This window comes from Colletes latitarsis, chromosome 5, assembly GCF_051014445.1.
Source record: "Colletes latitarsis isolate SP2378_abdomen chromosome 5, iyColLati1, whole genome shotgun sequence".
Taxonomy (NCBI): domain Eukaryota; kingdom Metazoa; phylum Arthropoda; class Insecta; order Hymenoptera; family Colletidae; genus Colletes; species Colletes latitarsis.
In genome coordinates, this window is record NC_135138.1 from 35,110,426 (window position 1) to 35,123,110 (window position 12,685).

Genomic DNA, 12,685 nt, shown 5'->3' on the forward strand with positions numbered 1-12,685 from the left:
TATATAGCGTCAAAGTAGATGTTAAAATAAACATAGAAGACAGGATAAATTAGAATAGGTGATATGGTCATCGGATAGGGGATGAAACGCCCTTTAAAATGAGCGTTCGAACGAGTCGATAGCTTTATTAGTTCCAGAGATATAGCGATTTTAGTTTCGAGTCGATGCGGTGGTTAGTTCCGGAGATATAAGGGTCCGAAGCGTTTGTTTACTACGGCCTTGTCAAGGCCGTTGACCGCACGTGACCGTAGTAAATAGTAAACGTGACGTCATTCGGTCACTCGGTTAGTAGGTCAACGTGCGACAAGGAGGACCGACGCGTTAGACGAAGACAGAGATAGTCGAATTAAGAAAAATTACCTTTTACATAAATTACGATATCTCAAAAACGGAAAGTCCGATCGACAAAAACAAAAAAGCATTTTAAAGGGGAAGGTTCACCGCTGCTAATGATTGTTTAATAATAGAGAAAACACTAGTAGTTTCGGAACTACAGGCATCCAAAGTTTTGGTATTTTTAATACGCGTTAATAGGCTTTCGTAAGACGGAGATAGGAATTTTAAAAATTACCCCTTCACATAAATTATGATATCTCGAAAACAGAAAGTCCGATCGACAAAAACCAAAAGCCATTTTAAAGGGGAAGCTTTGCCGCTTCTAACAATGCCTCAATGATTAATAAAACACTAGTACTTTCGGAACTACAGGCATCTAAAGTTTTAGTATTTTCAATGCGCGTTGCTAGACTGTTCTAAGGCTAAATTTAACTAAAAAGTATATTATTTTTGGCACAACTTTAATAGTTGAGTATTAAAACTTTGTAAAGCAATTGTTTTAACGATCGTTAAAAAATTGTTTTGATAATATATTGTGAAATAATTAAATTAACATCGCAAGATATTCTACGGTCCAGTTCGTATCGGATATATCGGATATTGACTTTGGAGTACTCGTCTTGTCATTTCCATTGTAATTAGAATTTTAATATTACATCCGACTCTTCAACTTTAATTTGAAAGATTCATTATCGGATTGGAAACATTCGTTTTATTACTTGAAGAACACTCAGCGCGTCTCTCGAATATAATGCTACTCGACATTTATTGATATGACAATATTTATCTGACAATTGCAATCACACTATTTTATTCCATTAACACTGGTTCTCTGCAATTCTGTGGAATGTACGCAAGAGATAAACCACGGATCAAATAACAAATAACGGATAAACTTTCTCATTGTATTTGCTTTCAGTATACTCAACGTTATTTTGTGAAGAAAACTATCTTCGAGCAAACTCTTTCTGTCGTCTTCTCTTCGCCTCTTGAAACTAACTAGTCTGTGTAAATGCATTTTTAGTACCAGGAACTTGGCAAAAAATATCAAAGTGATCTTCAGTGGATTAAAAGTGTAATCGAATAAACTAAAAAATGGTGTTTCAGATATTCAGTATTTTTTAGAGACTGTCAATTTTCATATAGAATTACGTAGTTTATGTATAAAGTAAAACTTGCGCCTTGACTCGAACAGACTTTATGTCAGTTCAAATTAACCTTCGGGGAATTAAAGGGCTGGAAGAAAAGCACGTTTCTTCGCCACGCGAAACGTTGCATTGTCGTTTCTTTATTGTTGGCGCAATTTAAATGCAAAATGGCGCTCTCGCGGAGCGTCGTTGCCAGGTTTAGTTCGGTTTTGTGAGCACGCTTTAATAGCGAGCATTGGGAGGGAAAATAAATCGTTGATATCTCCATAAAAACACCTTTGATTCTCCCTAGTATTCCACAATGTCGCAAGAAAATACGTGCTAAGGACCGATCCTCCTTTGGAATTTATAATTTAGACATGTTACACCTTTTAAATAGCAAAATTTATGACAGGGTAGTGAAAAAGCTCCGAGCTGGTCTGTTAAATCCCGAATTCAGAACGGTTTCGATTGGTGTATCAACGAAGTAGTTCCGGGGGCGGGTTGAAGTGTAATCGCTTAACACAGTCGTACCGGTACGTAGTTATGTGAGAGCCCATGATTGCAGAAACGAACTTCTCGATAGGGTGTAACTTCTTGGCCTCCATTAGAAAAGAGTGAAGCACGATTCGAGTAGGCGGAACACTCGCGTATCTGTGGGTTTTAACGGCTCTATGGTATTATGAGCGAAGTCAGCGCCTAGGCGCACACTCTTTCCCTCTTAGCTATCTCGCTATGCCTTCCTCGCTTCGCTTCACTCTTCTGTTAGGCTCCGTCGTGTCCCTATTTCCATTTCTCACCCCAGTTTTGTGCACTCACCTGAGAAAGATGAGCAGAAAGAGGAGAAAGAGAGAGGAAAAGGAAGCTCAGCCGCTCCAAGTATCCTATCAAGTGTCTCCTGTAATGACAAAAGTTCTCTTCATTGAAATAAATATATTCCTCCCTTTTATCTTCCCTGTTCAAATGGCGAACATCATTTATTACAGTCAATGGTACTTGCTCGTACACTCGGTTGAGAGAAACTTGACCGCTACTCGAGCAAAGGCTTCGCGGGACAATAATGCACTCTATTTTTATAAAAACTCACGAACACGAATACGTCGCGACACTTTTCTTCTTTTATGTCACGTTTAATTGTTGTTAAGATTTGTTGAAACATCTTTTGAAATGTTTACCAAGAATCAGTACGCGTTGGAAAAAGCTACAATTGCATAAATGAAATATACAGGAATGTTCTCGGGTTGATGCAATTGTGAACTTTGTTAGTTAATACGATTATGAATTTTGTTGCACCTAGCGCCCCTAATAGTTTCGCAAGTTTAAACAATTTGCTTAGTTATGTTGCCCAACCTTCGCGCGAGATAAATAAACTCTCGTTTCATAGCAGGACAAAGACTCTTCAGTGTGACAGTACTGATCCAAGTGGTTATTGATCATCCATCTTGCCTCAACTAGGTTATCCTTCATTTTCAGGTTATAAGATTTATTGTTTTTCTTGGCTATCGAAAATGAGAGACAGAGTTTCTCGAGATAAAAGTTAATAATAGAGAACATACTTCTTTTCGAAAGAGATACTATAAAACATGATATACGAACGTATACAAAATCTGAAATGCTATTTAAGAATGATCTTTAACGAGATTAAGTTAAACTTTTAAGTAAAATTAATTTTATGCAGAATTTGCTGTAATTAAAATTAGCGTAGAAAGTGGACTTGCTTCGTATCAAATATCAGTCGTTTAAAAATATATAATCAATGATTTTTTAAGCTTGTTTTTATCGTGAACCGATCGAAAACGATGTCTTGTCATTAAAATATCGTATTTGTAATGTACCCATAACTGTCTCTACCCACTAGCAGCCATCAGTGACAGGACAAATCAAGTCAAGAGCACCCAGAGTTTCGAGAATCCTCGTTTGATTAGGTTCGTTAATGTTCCTGCCACCGTCTGAATTGGGATCGACCGATAGTCCATAACAGTCCAGTAAGGGCACTTTAACATCTTGACATGCTATTGGCCCAGATCAATGAATGGTAGTCTTGCATACTAAAAGTGCACGAATGCTCTTCGACTTTTATGAATGCGCAAAAAAAATGTATTCTCTGAATAAGGAATTTTATGAAATATATCATTTCAAATAGTATAGCAAAATTTTTAATTAAACATGCCACTGCAGTTAATTATTATTCGAGGGTCGTTATGCTTGTGAAGTATCAATTCAATACCAGGAAAAGATTTAGTTCCCCGTAAACATCAGTTTAAATATAAATATATTTTAAACGTCTCAATTTTGTATCTTTGGTAAAAAAAAAAAATATCATATAAAAAGCAAACATCAATTTAAAAGAAAAAAGAAGATTTTCAGATTGATTTTCGTACTTTACTATATTTCATTGAGATGTACTCGAGCGATGCGAAGACGAGACGATTAAAATATATTTATTTAACCCTCTGCTGCATAATGTGCCTTGCCGGGGATCTAATAAAGGTAATCCCAGTACAGTTTACCGACGCAATTTTATGGAATTTCCGTATCGTGCATCCTTATGGAGACATCTAATAGCTCAGCAGATTTAGCACCCTTTTCTTTGCATTATTAATTAATATAGAAACGTATAAATAATCAGGAAATAATTTCCCTTTTTAAATAATTGAAATATGGATCACAAGTCTGACTCGATATTACATTGCAAGGGGTTAAAATAGAAGCGAAATTGGCAAATCTAAAGTACAGATAATCAAGACCGTTACTTCACTTTGTAGCCAGAAGAGTAATCTTTCTAATTTAAAAGAATCCATGATAAAAGGGATTATCAGTGAATGAAGGTCAGAGATAAGCAGTAAAAAGTTTCATCCTTAGATTCTACTTTAAATGAAAGATTTAATCCATTCAAATCTCAATTTCAATTCCTGTCTGTTTCTTCAAGATCCCAGATTGGCGATTCGTTTACCTGCCATTTTCTGATAAGATTAATCTTATAATTGACTGCTTTAGAATCATTGGGATAATAGGAACGCTAACTAAAAAGAACTTTTTTAACTTCCTTCTATAATTGTTATATGGAACGATGCAGATGCAATTGAAATCAAACTTTTTAATCGATTAATCGAAGGATGTACTATCGTACAAAAACGTTCGATATCGTGTTCATAGTCAATTAGCTATTATGCTTTATTATTTCGTATAACCAACTATATAAAATAAAAACAATTACACAAGGAAGTCGCTGTTTTTTATTTATTTCTAATACTTATCTCAGAGTTTTCCTTTCAATATAAATCTTCGTTAATAACATTGCATCTTATTAAATAATACCGCGAACTTAGGAACGCGTCTCTTTCAAAGTAAGTTTCTTTTGTAATTTGATTGATGTATTTTGCTACTCCTCAGGGAGTCGCGTTGGATAAAAAGACTCAGTCAGCCCTTATGGAGAGTACGTTAAGAAGCTTTTAAGAAAATCGAGTTGGATGTGCTGTTCTTGGTACTTTCCATTCAAGAGAGTTCTAACATGTTACACACCTAACGTGTAAAAGCTCCTACCCACATTATAGTGAATAACATCCATAAGTGCAACGATCGTACACTGTCTATTGTATTTGTTCCAACGAATGAGATATATAATTATTCGGTGGACGGAATTTACATAATAAAGTATTGCATAATTTTATGCTACGTTCTGCGAGCTACAAAATTACTGATATTTATTCAGAGAAGCGTGTTTCCTTTAAACAGTTTGGCATCCGCATGGAAGCGAGCAAATATTCCTTATGTAGGGTGGCACTTTGGGGTAAATTCAGGTCACACAAGCAATCGAGAGTGTATTAACTAGCTCTCAACGAGAATTGAGTTACGCCACGAGTTCGTGGTTTGATCAAAAGCCAGTGATGTATTGTAAACTGAAGGTGCAAAATTTCACTCCGTTTGCTTGCAAATTCGCGTTAACGTGTTTTTCGACAGCGACCACTTACTATTGCACTACGGTATTTTGCAACCTCGCGACAGGAAACCTCTTAACATAACCTCGATATACTGGTTTCGTGGAATCCCTATAATTAGCTCGCAGAACTGATTACTTTTATTACTTGTAACGTTTTATCTACATCGTCGTTTTCCAAAGTGTGTTTTGGGAAGCTTCGAGGCTATGCAAAATCCATCTGCAGGCTACGTGGAATCTAAACTATTTTTTTGGAAACGAACTCAACGATTCACGAGTATTTAAAAGCAAAGGATGTACGAACCATATTCAATTTAAGAAGCTCCAGCACTTATTGTTAGTCGTTAAGGTGTAACCGTATCACGTTGCAAACTTAGAGTACGAAACATCCTATCCCTACGTGCCAAGCTCTATTTCACTTAGACGTGCTTTATATTGGTTTCCAGTTACTCACCCGTTTTAAGAACCACTATGTTTTACCTGCTTTTACTGTTTTTGTACACACATAAAATACCAAATAAACGAGGATGTATTAAAATAACACATTTAAAACGTTCGTAACGTTTAACAAGTAATAAGAAAATCTTTTTTTAACTAACTAGAATAATAGCATACGTTTATTCGGTCCTCTTTTTACATATTTTAATCGTGAGTCGAGCAAAAAAATATGAAAATACTGAAACACCATTTTTAGTGAAATTTAATTTATTTTTGCGCCAAAGTGACACTATTTGATCGAACTTTTCTACTGGTTTTAATAGAGACATCTATCGTAGGAAAGCTCCTAATGTTTACCATTAAATAAATTGTAACAACTGTATTGGGCGTCGTCTATTGAATTTGGCGATCCTCCGCGCAGAGAATACAACAGAGTCTCGATCGTGTTGATTTTTCATCGGTCGTATAACTGAAACGTGATCGAACTGTCTATTATCTATCTATATGTAGTTTTATTCGCTTTGTTTTTCTGGTTTTCATTTTATCGAACTGGTTGTTTATTTTGATCAATTCGTCCTCGCAATAAATACGGTGAGATCGTTCAACTCCAACCCGTTCGATTAAGTTTCGACAAAAATAGCCGATTATCAATCATCTCCTTCGTATTAAAATGGAGATTTCGTGCCCCTTAATTACGATGGATTTCGTTCGAAACGAGAAAAACGAAATGAAGGGGAGTTACGGCGATCTCAATGCAAAACGATCAATTGATGTACCCATCAGCCCGTAAAACACAATTAAAATCATAGAAAATGAATATGCATGCTGCGCTAATCAAGAAGCGATGATTAAACGATTGTTTTCCTAAACGATTACACATATCGATAATTCCCGAATTAAGTATGCTCCAAAAGTCGATCTACGTTATTTTACTAATTATCCCATTTATTAATTTCTAATTTATATCTAACTACGTTCAACGTGTACTTCGGATATATAAAAATAACGATTCTACATATTCCTACAGTTTGATAATTTCGTGAACTTCCAAATTGCGGATGATTTCTAGTAAGTTAATTTAACATCTCAGCACATTTTCCTAGAACCTAATTTACAAGGTTTAACGAGCTTTCACGTGAAATTGTCATATCCTCATCTTTGTCTCTACTTTCGTCGCTACGTCGGTTCCAGTCCCATGTGCCTTCTGACGAACTTCGTGACGTGGTCTAATTAGGTCACTCGTCTAAGGAAATAGAAGCATAGCTGTGAAACCGAAGATATTTCCGGGGCAAATATTTTGGGAGCAATGCGGGGTCTCTCGGCTCAAGAAGATAATCGGTTTACTCGAAACGTTTGCTCTGGTAATGTAGAATTTAATAAAATCATGCAGAGATTCGATCAGTTTGGAAATTAATTGTCCACACTGCACTGCGCGTTGATGGCAAACTTATACTGGGCGATATTTAACGATTTGACATTAAATATCAATTTCAAATCGAAATTTGTAAATTTTAAGTATTCAACAGTTTGTGTATTCTTATAATTCGCGCTTCCAGAAAAAGGATTCCAGCAAACGTAACTTTCAAATTAGAAAAAGCCACATAATTCTGTTCTTTTTATAATTTATAATTTTTCATTTTGTTCCCCGGAAATATATTTTATCGTATTTTGTTATGTCACATTCGTCGATTGTAATATCTTCTAGTCGAGCACTGTAAATATTTATCAGCGACAGAAACGTTTGGTATAACGATCATTTGCAACTATTGACCAAAGTTTAAATCGATAGACATACGGGAACAACGTTTCGTTGGAAACGATAATCAGGCACATCTGGTCTGTTAACATAATGAGAAATATTGATTGCTAACGACATCATTGTTTGAAGGGTGATCAACTGTGTATTCGTTAATTTTCATAGAATAGATACAATTTAGAACGAGGTGAACGTTAACCTATCCTAACGATTTTGCATTCCAACATAATCTTCTTATCGTCCGCTCCATCTTTCTCTCTGCTCTTTGCATTTGGACGAACTTTAGGAAACGCTCTAATTACATCCTCCAGCGAGGAGAATGGAGAATTAAAATTAGTTACGAAACCAGCGATCCGGTTTACTTCTGGAAAGATTCTATAGTAAAATTCTCAAGATATTTTTCCCCTATTCCGTGCCATGGAACGTTCGAGTTTAAAAAAATGTTTAAAATTCTTCGATTAACAGTCCTCGATGGAGAGAAACAGATAATAAATTATTAAGCAGCTAATGGTTTGAACGGTGTTCCTAAAAGGTTAATACGAAAAGTTCGCCACAGCAGATGTGAAAGAATTTTGCCTGCAGCTCTTTAAATGAACTTCTCGAATAGTTTGAAACTGCTGCCCCAATTCCAAGGGTGAATCCAACTAATCAGTGTGCCGGTATATACACGAAACACCGCTACCAACATTCGAATCTTAAAGCTCGCTGACGTTTTAAGTGCTTTCGGTTCTCCAATCCGCGGTTCACTGAATGTATTCGTTAATGCCGTTTAACATTTCACCAGCAGAGATCGAAACAGCAATATCAGGCTCGATTCCGCGCACAATGTCCAAAGTCGTACCAAGTTTCGACGTCTTCGATCGATAAGTTTGGAAGCCGACCAACCCCCGAACTACTAATCAGCCAAAAGTTAAATCACGCGAAAATCTAGCGTGGCTCGTTAGTCGCGGTTCGTTGAATCGCTCATCTTTTATTAGCGTTACGAGCGTCGTTTTTGAGTGAATTTGGTGAAATTACAGGAAGAACGACCGTTATACAAATTGCAAACGCGCAGCCAATGTCCCGTGAACTTTCGTGAGATTAGTCGCTTTATTGTATCGTAAATTGTATGTTTGATACGTCTTAATCTTTTCAGGAAAATATCTTTCAACTCTTTTTGAAACTGCTAAATAAAAGATAGTAACTTGTAACACTCAACGTTCCAACGATGCTACAATGAGTCAATACTCTTAAATACCGAATTAAAAAAGATTATTATAGAATTATTTAATAACCAAGGTAGGGAGCGAAACGTAAAATCATTCGAAACGCTTTAACGCGTTCTGAGTCTAGATCCTCCAGGGGAATGTCTTATGAAATAATGATATAACTTAGGATTTAGGTGATCTACGGTAGGTAGAGTGGAAACTCGAGAGAACAAAAGAGGAATTGGTAACGTAACATCGTGGATCAGAGGATGTTGATCGTATTCGTGTACCGCAAATTAACGGTGGAGATTCGCCGTGTTCGGAGTCGACGATAATCGAAATTACCGAGATTCCCGATTGGCGAATTTAACCTGGACGCGCCATTAAGTTCTGCGGGATTTCTGTAACGCCAGCAGCGGCGGAATGCTCGAGGGACGGAAACCCATGAAATAAGTTGGGACAAAAATCCGAAGGAGGAATTTACGATCCGTGCAAGGCGACGTCGGAAGTCCTTCAGTGGTTTTCTGGTTCCATTAGGAGACCGACGAATCAAATCCTAGTTCGATTAACTTTCTGCCCTGCTCGTCTTTCCATCATTCCCTTCGCGGGTAAAATCGGTTAACCGTTTCAATTAATTCCGTGGGTCGCGATTGACAGCGAGACGAACGCAAAACGCTCCGGGGGCGTCGCCGTGGCGAATAGGTTTTATGTTTATGAATATTGCAAGGGACCGCGCCGCCATCGGGAGAAAATTAGAGCGAAGTTCAGAATTATCCTTCCGGGGATTGGACATGGAAATCGTTAAACTCGGGATTTTCACGTACGTCGACGCATTTATATTGCCTAATTCGTGGCACGTGCAGTTTGAATCTCGCTTCCTTCTCTTATCGCTCGGTCCAAGTTTACGTTTGAAATTATCAGCGAACGTCGGTCGAACGTGGTAACCGTATAACACCGTTTTGTAGCGTATTAGTCGTTACGCGATACTTTATCTAAAATTTTATACGAATCGTGTTATAGATTGCGGCGCACCGTCGAAATTTTCAGGAATTTTTGGCTTTCCAATATGCAAACCAGTCGTGCGCTTTGAAAAGCTACGATGAAAAATAAATATTTGAATAAAATATGAATATACGAAGAGATATGCAAGTAAATATTTATCTGAGAATGATTGGAAACGTTAAAAAAAAACAGGGAGTATCTGGAAATGTTTGTCTTCTCTATTTGGATGCAATTAATAGTTTGCCGCTCATTATTGTATAATACGTATGTATAATTGAATAGAAAAGTTATCAAAATAAAGCTGACAGTGGACAGATATTTCATAAGGGAGACTTTATAAAAGAGACTCTACTTGTTCAAAATTAAACAAATTAATGATGATCATAACGACAATAACGATTCTTTGTTTAAAACTTGAAAAGTAATACAAATTCAGACGATTTATAAAATGCTGGTGAGACGCTTCGTTCGCTTTACGTACACCGATGGAACAGCGATTCATTTTACTTGCAAAGAAGCTTTTCGAACAAACTTTTTACTATTTTGAACAAAAAACGTAACGCCCCTCAATATTTACATACGTATGTACATATAAACTTCTCGCTTACTGTTAAGTGAGCCTGGGGATCAGGAAGCATTTTAGCGTAAACTCTTCTCAATTTTCGATTCATGACTTCTGCGTTTTACTCAACGACCTTGCATCCCGCTGCTCCTAGAAAATTCGTTTTCGTTGTACGTAAAGCGTACGGTGAGATTGCGAACATTTGTCTCCTTTCCAACGAAACGGAACCTTCTCAGTTTTCCCATGGATAAGGAAATCCATTCTCTGTAACGTATACCGTAATGGATTCTTTTTAAAACACAACATTAACGATAACGTTGATGCTGTAAAAATTATAAGATGTTCCATTAAACTATGTTATTAAATTATGTTCTTTGATCCTTTATAAATATTCCTAATTTTTAATTTTAATGTGAGATTCTAGAGGCCAAAATAAGACGAAAATCAAGGATACTAATTTGTTGATTGAGGCTTCGTTAAAAAGTTATAGAAACTTTTCCGGTCATACAGCATATTTTCACTAAAGAATTTTTTTCTCGAAAGTACGTAGGATTTCGGGGGTATGTCTATTCACCAAAAATGATTGTAATTGACCCCTGCAACCGAAAATAATTTTTCCAAAACGATTCGAAATTTTTTTTTTCCGTCGAAAAATTTCACACCTTCTCGAATTTTTTTCTGGAAAGTGGGTAGGATTTCGGGGGTATGTCTATTCACCAAAAATGATTGCAATTGACCCCTGCAACTAAAAATAATTTTTTTGGAAAGATTTGAAAAATTTTTTTTTCGTCGAAAAATTTCAGGGGAACATATCAATGGTATGGTCAGACATCACATTTTCGGTAAGGAATTTTTTTTCTCGAAACTGAGTAGGATTTCGGGGGTATGTCTATTGACCAAAAATGATTGTATTTGACCCCTGCAACCAAAAATAATTTTTTTAGAACGATTTGAAATTTTTTAATTTCGTTGATAATGGCTTCATTTCGTAGACTCTAATAAAATCCTATAATTTGAAAATAGACAAACTTTTATCTGATCAAAACCAAACAAAATATTCTATATCGTACATAAAATTGTATTTGATTTTTAGACATTTCTATGATTAATGAAATAATATGCTGCGTTGATGAAAAGAAATATAACTATGTATTATTATAGAATCACTTTATATACAAAATACAAGTAAAATGTTCTCGAGACTTTATTATAGCATATAACCACAGGATGTAAAAGGAAGAATACAGTTTGTATAGCATTCCGTTTCAAATTGATATTTAATTGGATTCTTCAGATACCAGATTGCAAAATGTATTGCTTTACATGTTCGGAATCGTGAATAGCGATCGAAATTCCCGGAAACGGGCGTGAATTACTTTTTTTCTGAAAATACGTATATCGTACGGTGAAGCAAAAGCCCGAATACGTGGCAGAAACCCGCACAATGAAAGTTCGTAAAACTACGGTTGTCTGTTGTAAAATCATACCGAACAACATGCTTCAAACGATTTCAAAATGCACAAAAATGCTAGATTACCGAGATCAGAGTCATTTAATTTTGAATCTATGCTTCGTTAGTGCGATTACAGAGTACAACATTTGTATCTCTATCATGTTCGAACAATATTTGATTTTAATAATCGAAGGTACATATAATATGGCACGATGAAACAATTTCACTAATAATGGTTTAATATTTGATCGTCAATTTATTCGTAGCTGATAACACAATGGAAATAGCAGAGCCACGATAAGATGATTTTATTTTGAAAATTCTAAGATTCGAGCAAAAGGAAGAATTCGGGAATTTCTGAGCCTCGAAAAACTAAAAATCCGTGGACATTATTTTAGATCGGTTGTTTCAAAATCGCGTTCTGTTTTTTAAGTTTTACAGTTTGTCGTTGAGATGCTTGAATGACGCGTTTCTCTCCGTATCCTACATGAAACCTAAATCCAACGCCAAAGACGAAATCGCTTGAATATGCCGTTGACTCCCGAACCGCGTTCATTAGCCATGAACTAATCTCATAACGGGGAGAACGACGATCCTGTATGTCGGCTTTCCACACGCCTGCGTTCAAATGGATATATAATAAACAGTCTATGCGTGCAACGTAAACCATCAAGCACAGTAGCTATTATTAATTATCCGCTGGTGTACTCCATCAGTGGCTAATCAATTGGGAGTCAGTGACTAATGGGTGTGAATCTAATGGGCAACACGAAATGTATAGACTATTCCTACGGACAAGTATTGCTCGTTGTTGTTCCCCATTGAAATCTATCGATTCTTTTCTTGGAGAATTTTTCGTCATATACGTAAGAGGATATACTTTCTAC

The 12,685-nt window shown here is 36.2% G+C and overlaps 1 protein-coding gene and 1 long non-coding RNA gene across 3 annotated transcripts in view; one reads left to right on the forward strand and one right to left on the reverse strand.

Annotated features, from left to right (window-relative positions):
* Positions 1 to 12,685, forward strand: part of Nachra7 (nicotinic acetylcholine receptor alpha7 subunit) — a 189,389-nt gene that overhangs the window by 137,612 nt on the left and 39,092 nt on the right. The gene's annotated exons all lie outside the window — the stretch shown is intronic.
* Positions 1 to 12,685, reverse strand: part of LOC143341758 (uncharacterized) — a 129,736-nt gene that overhangs the window by 69,414 nt on the left and 47,637 nt on the right. The gene's annotated exons all lie outside the window — the stretch shown is intronic.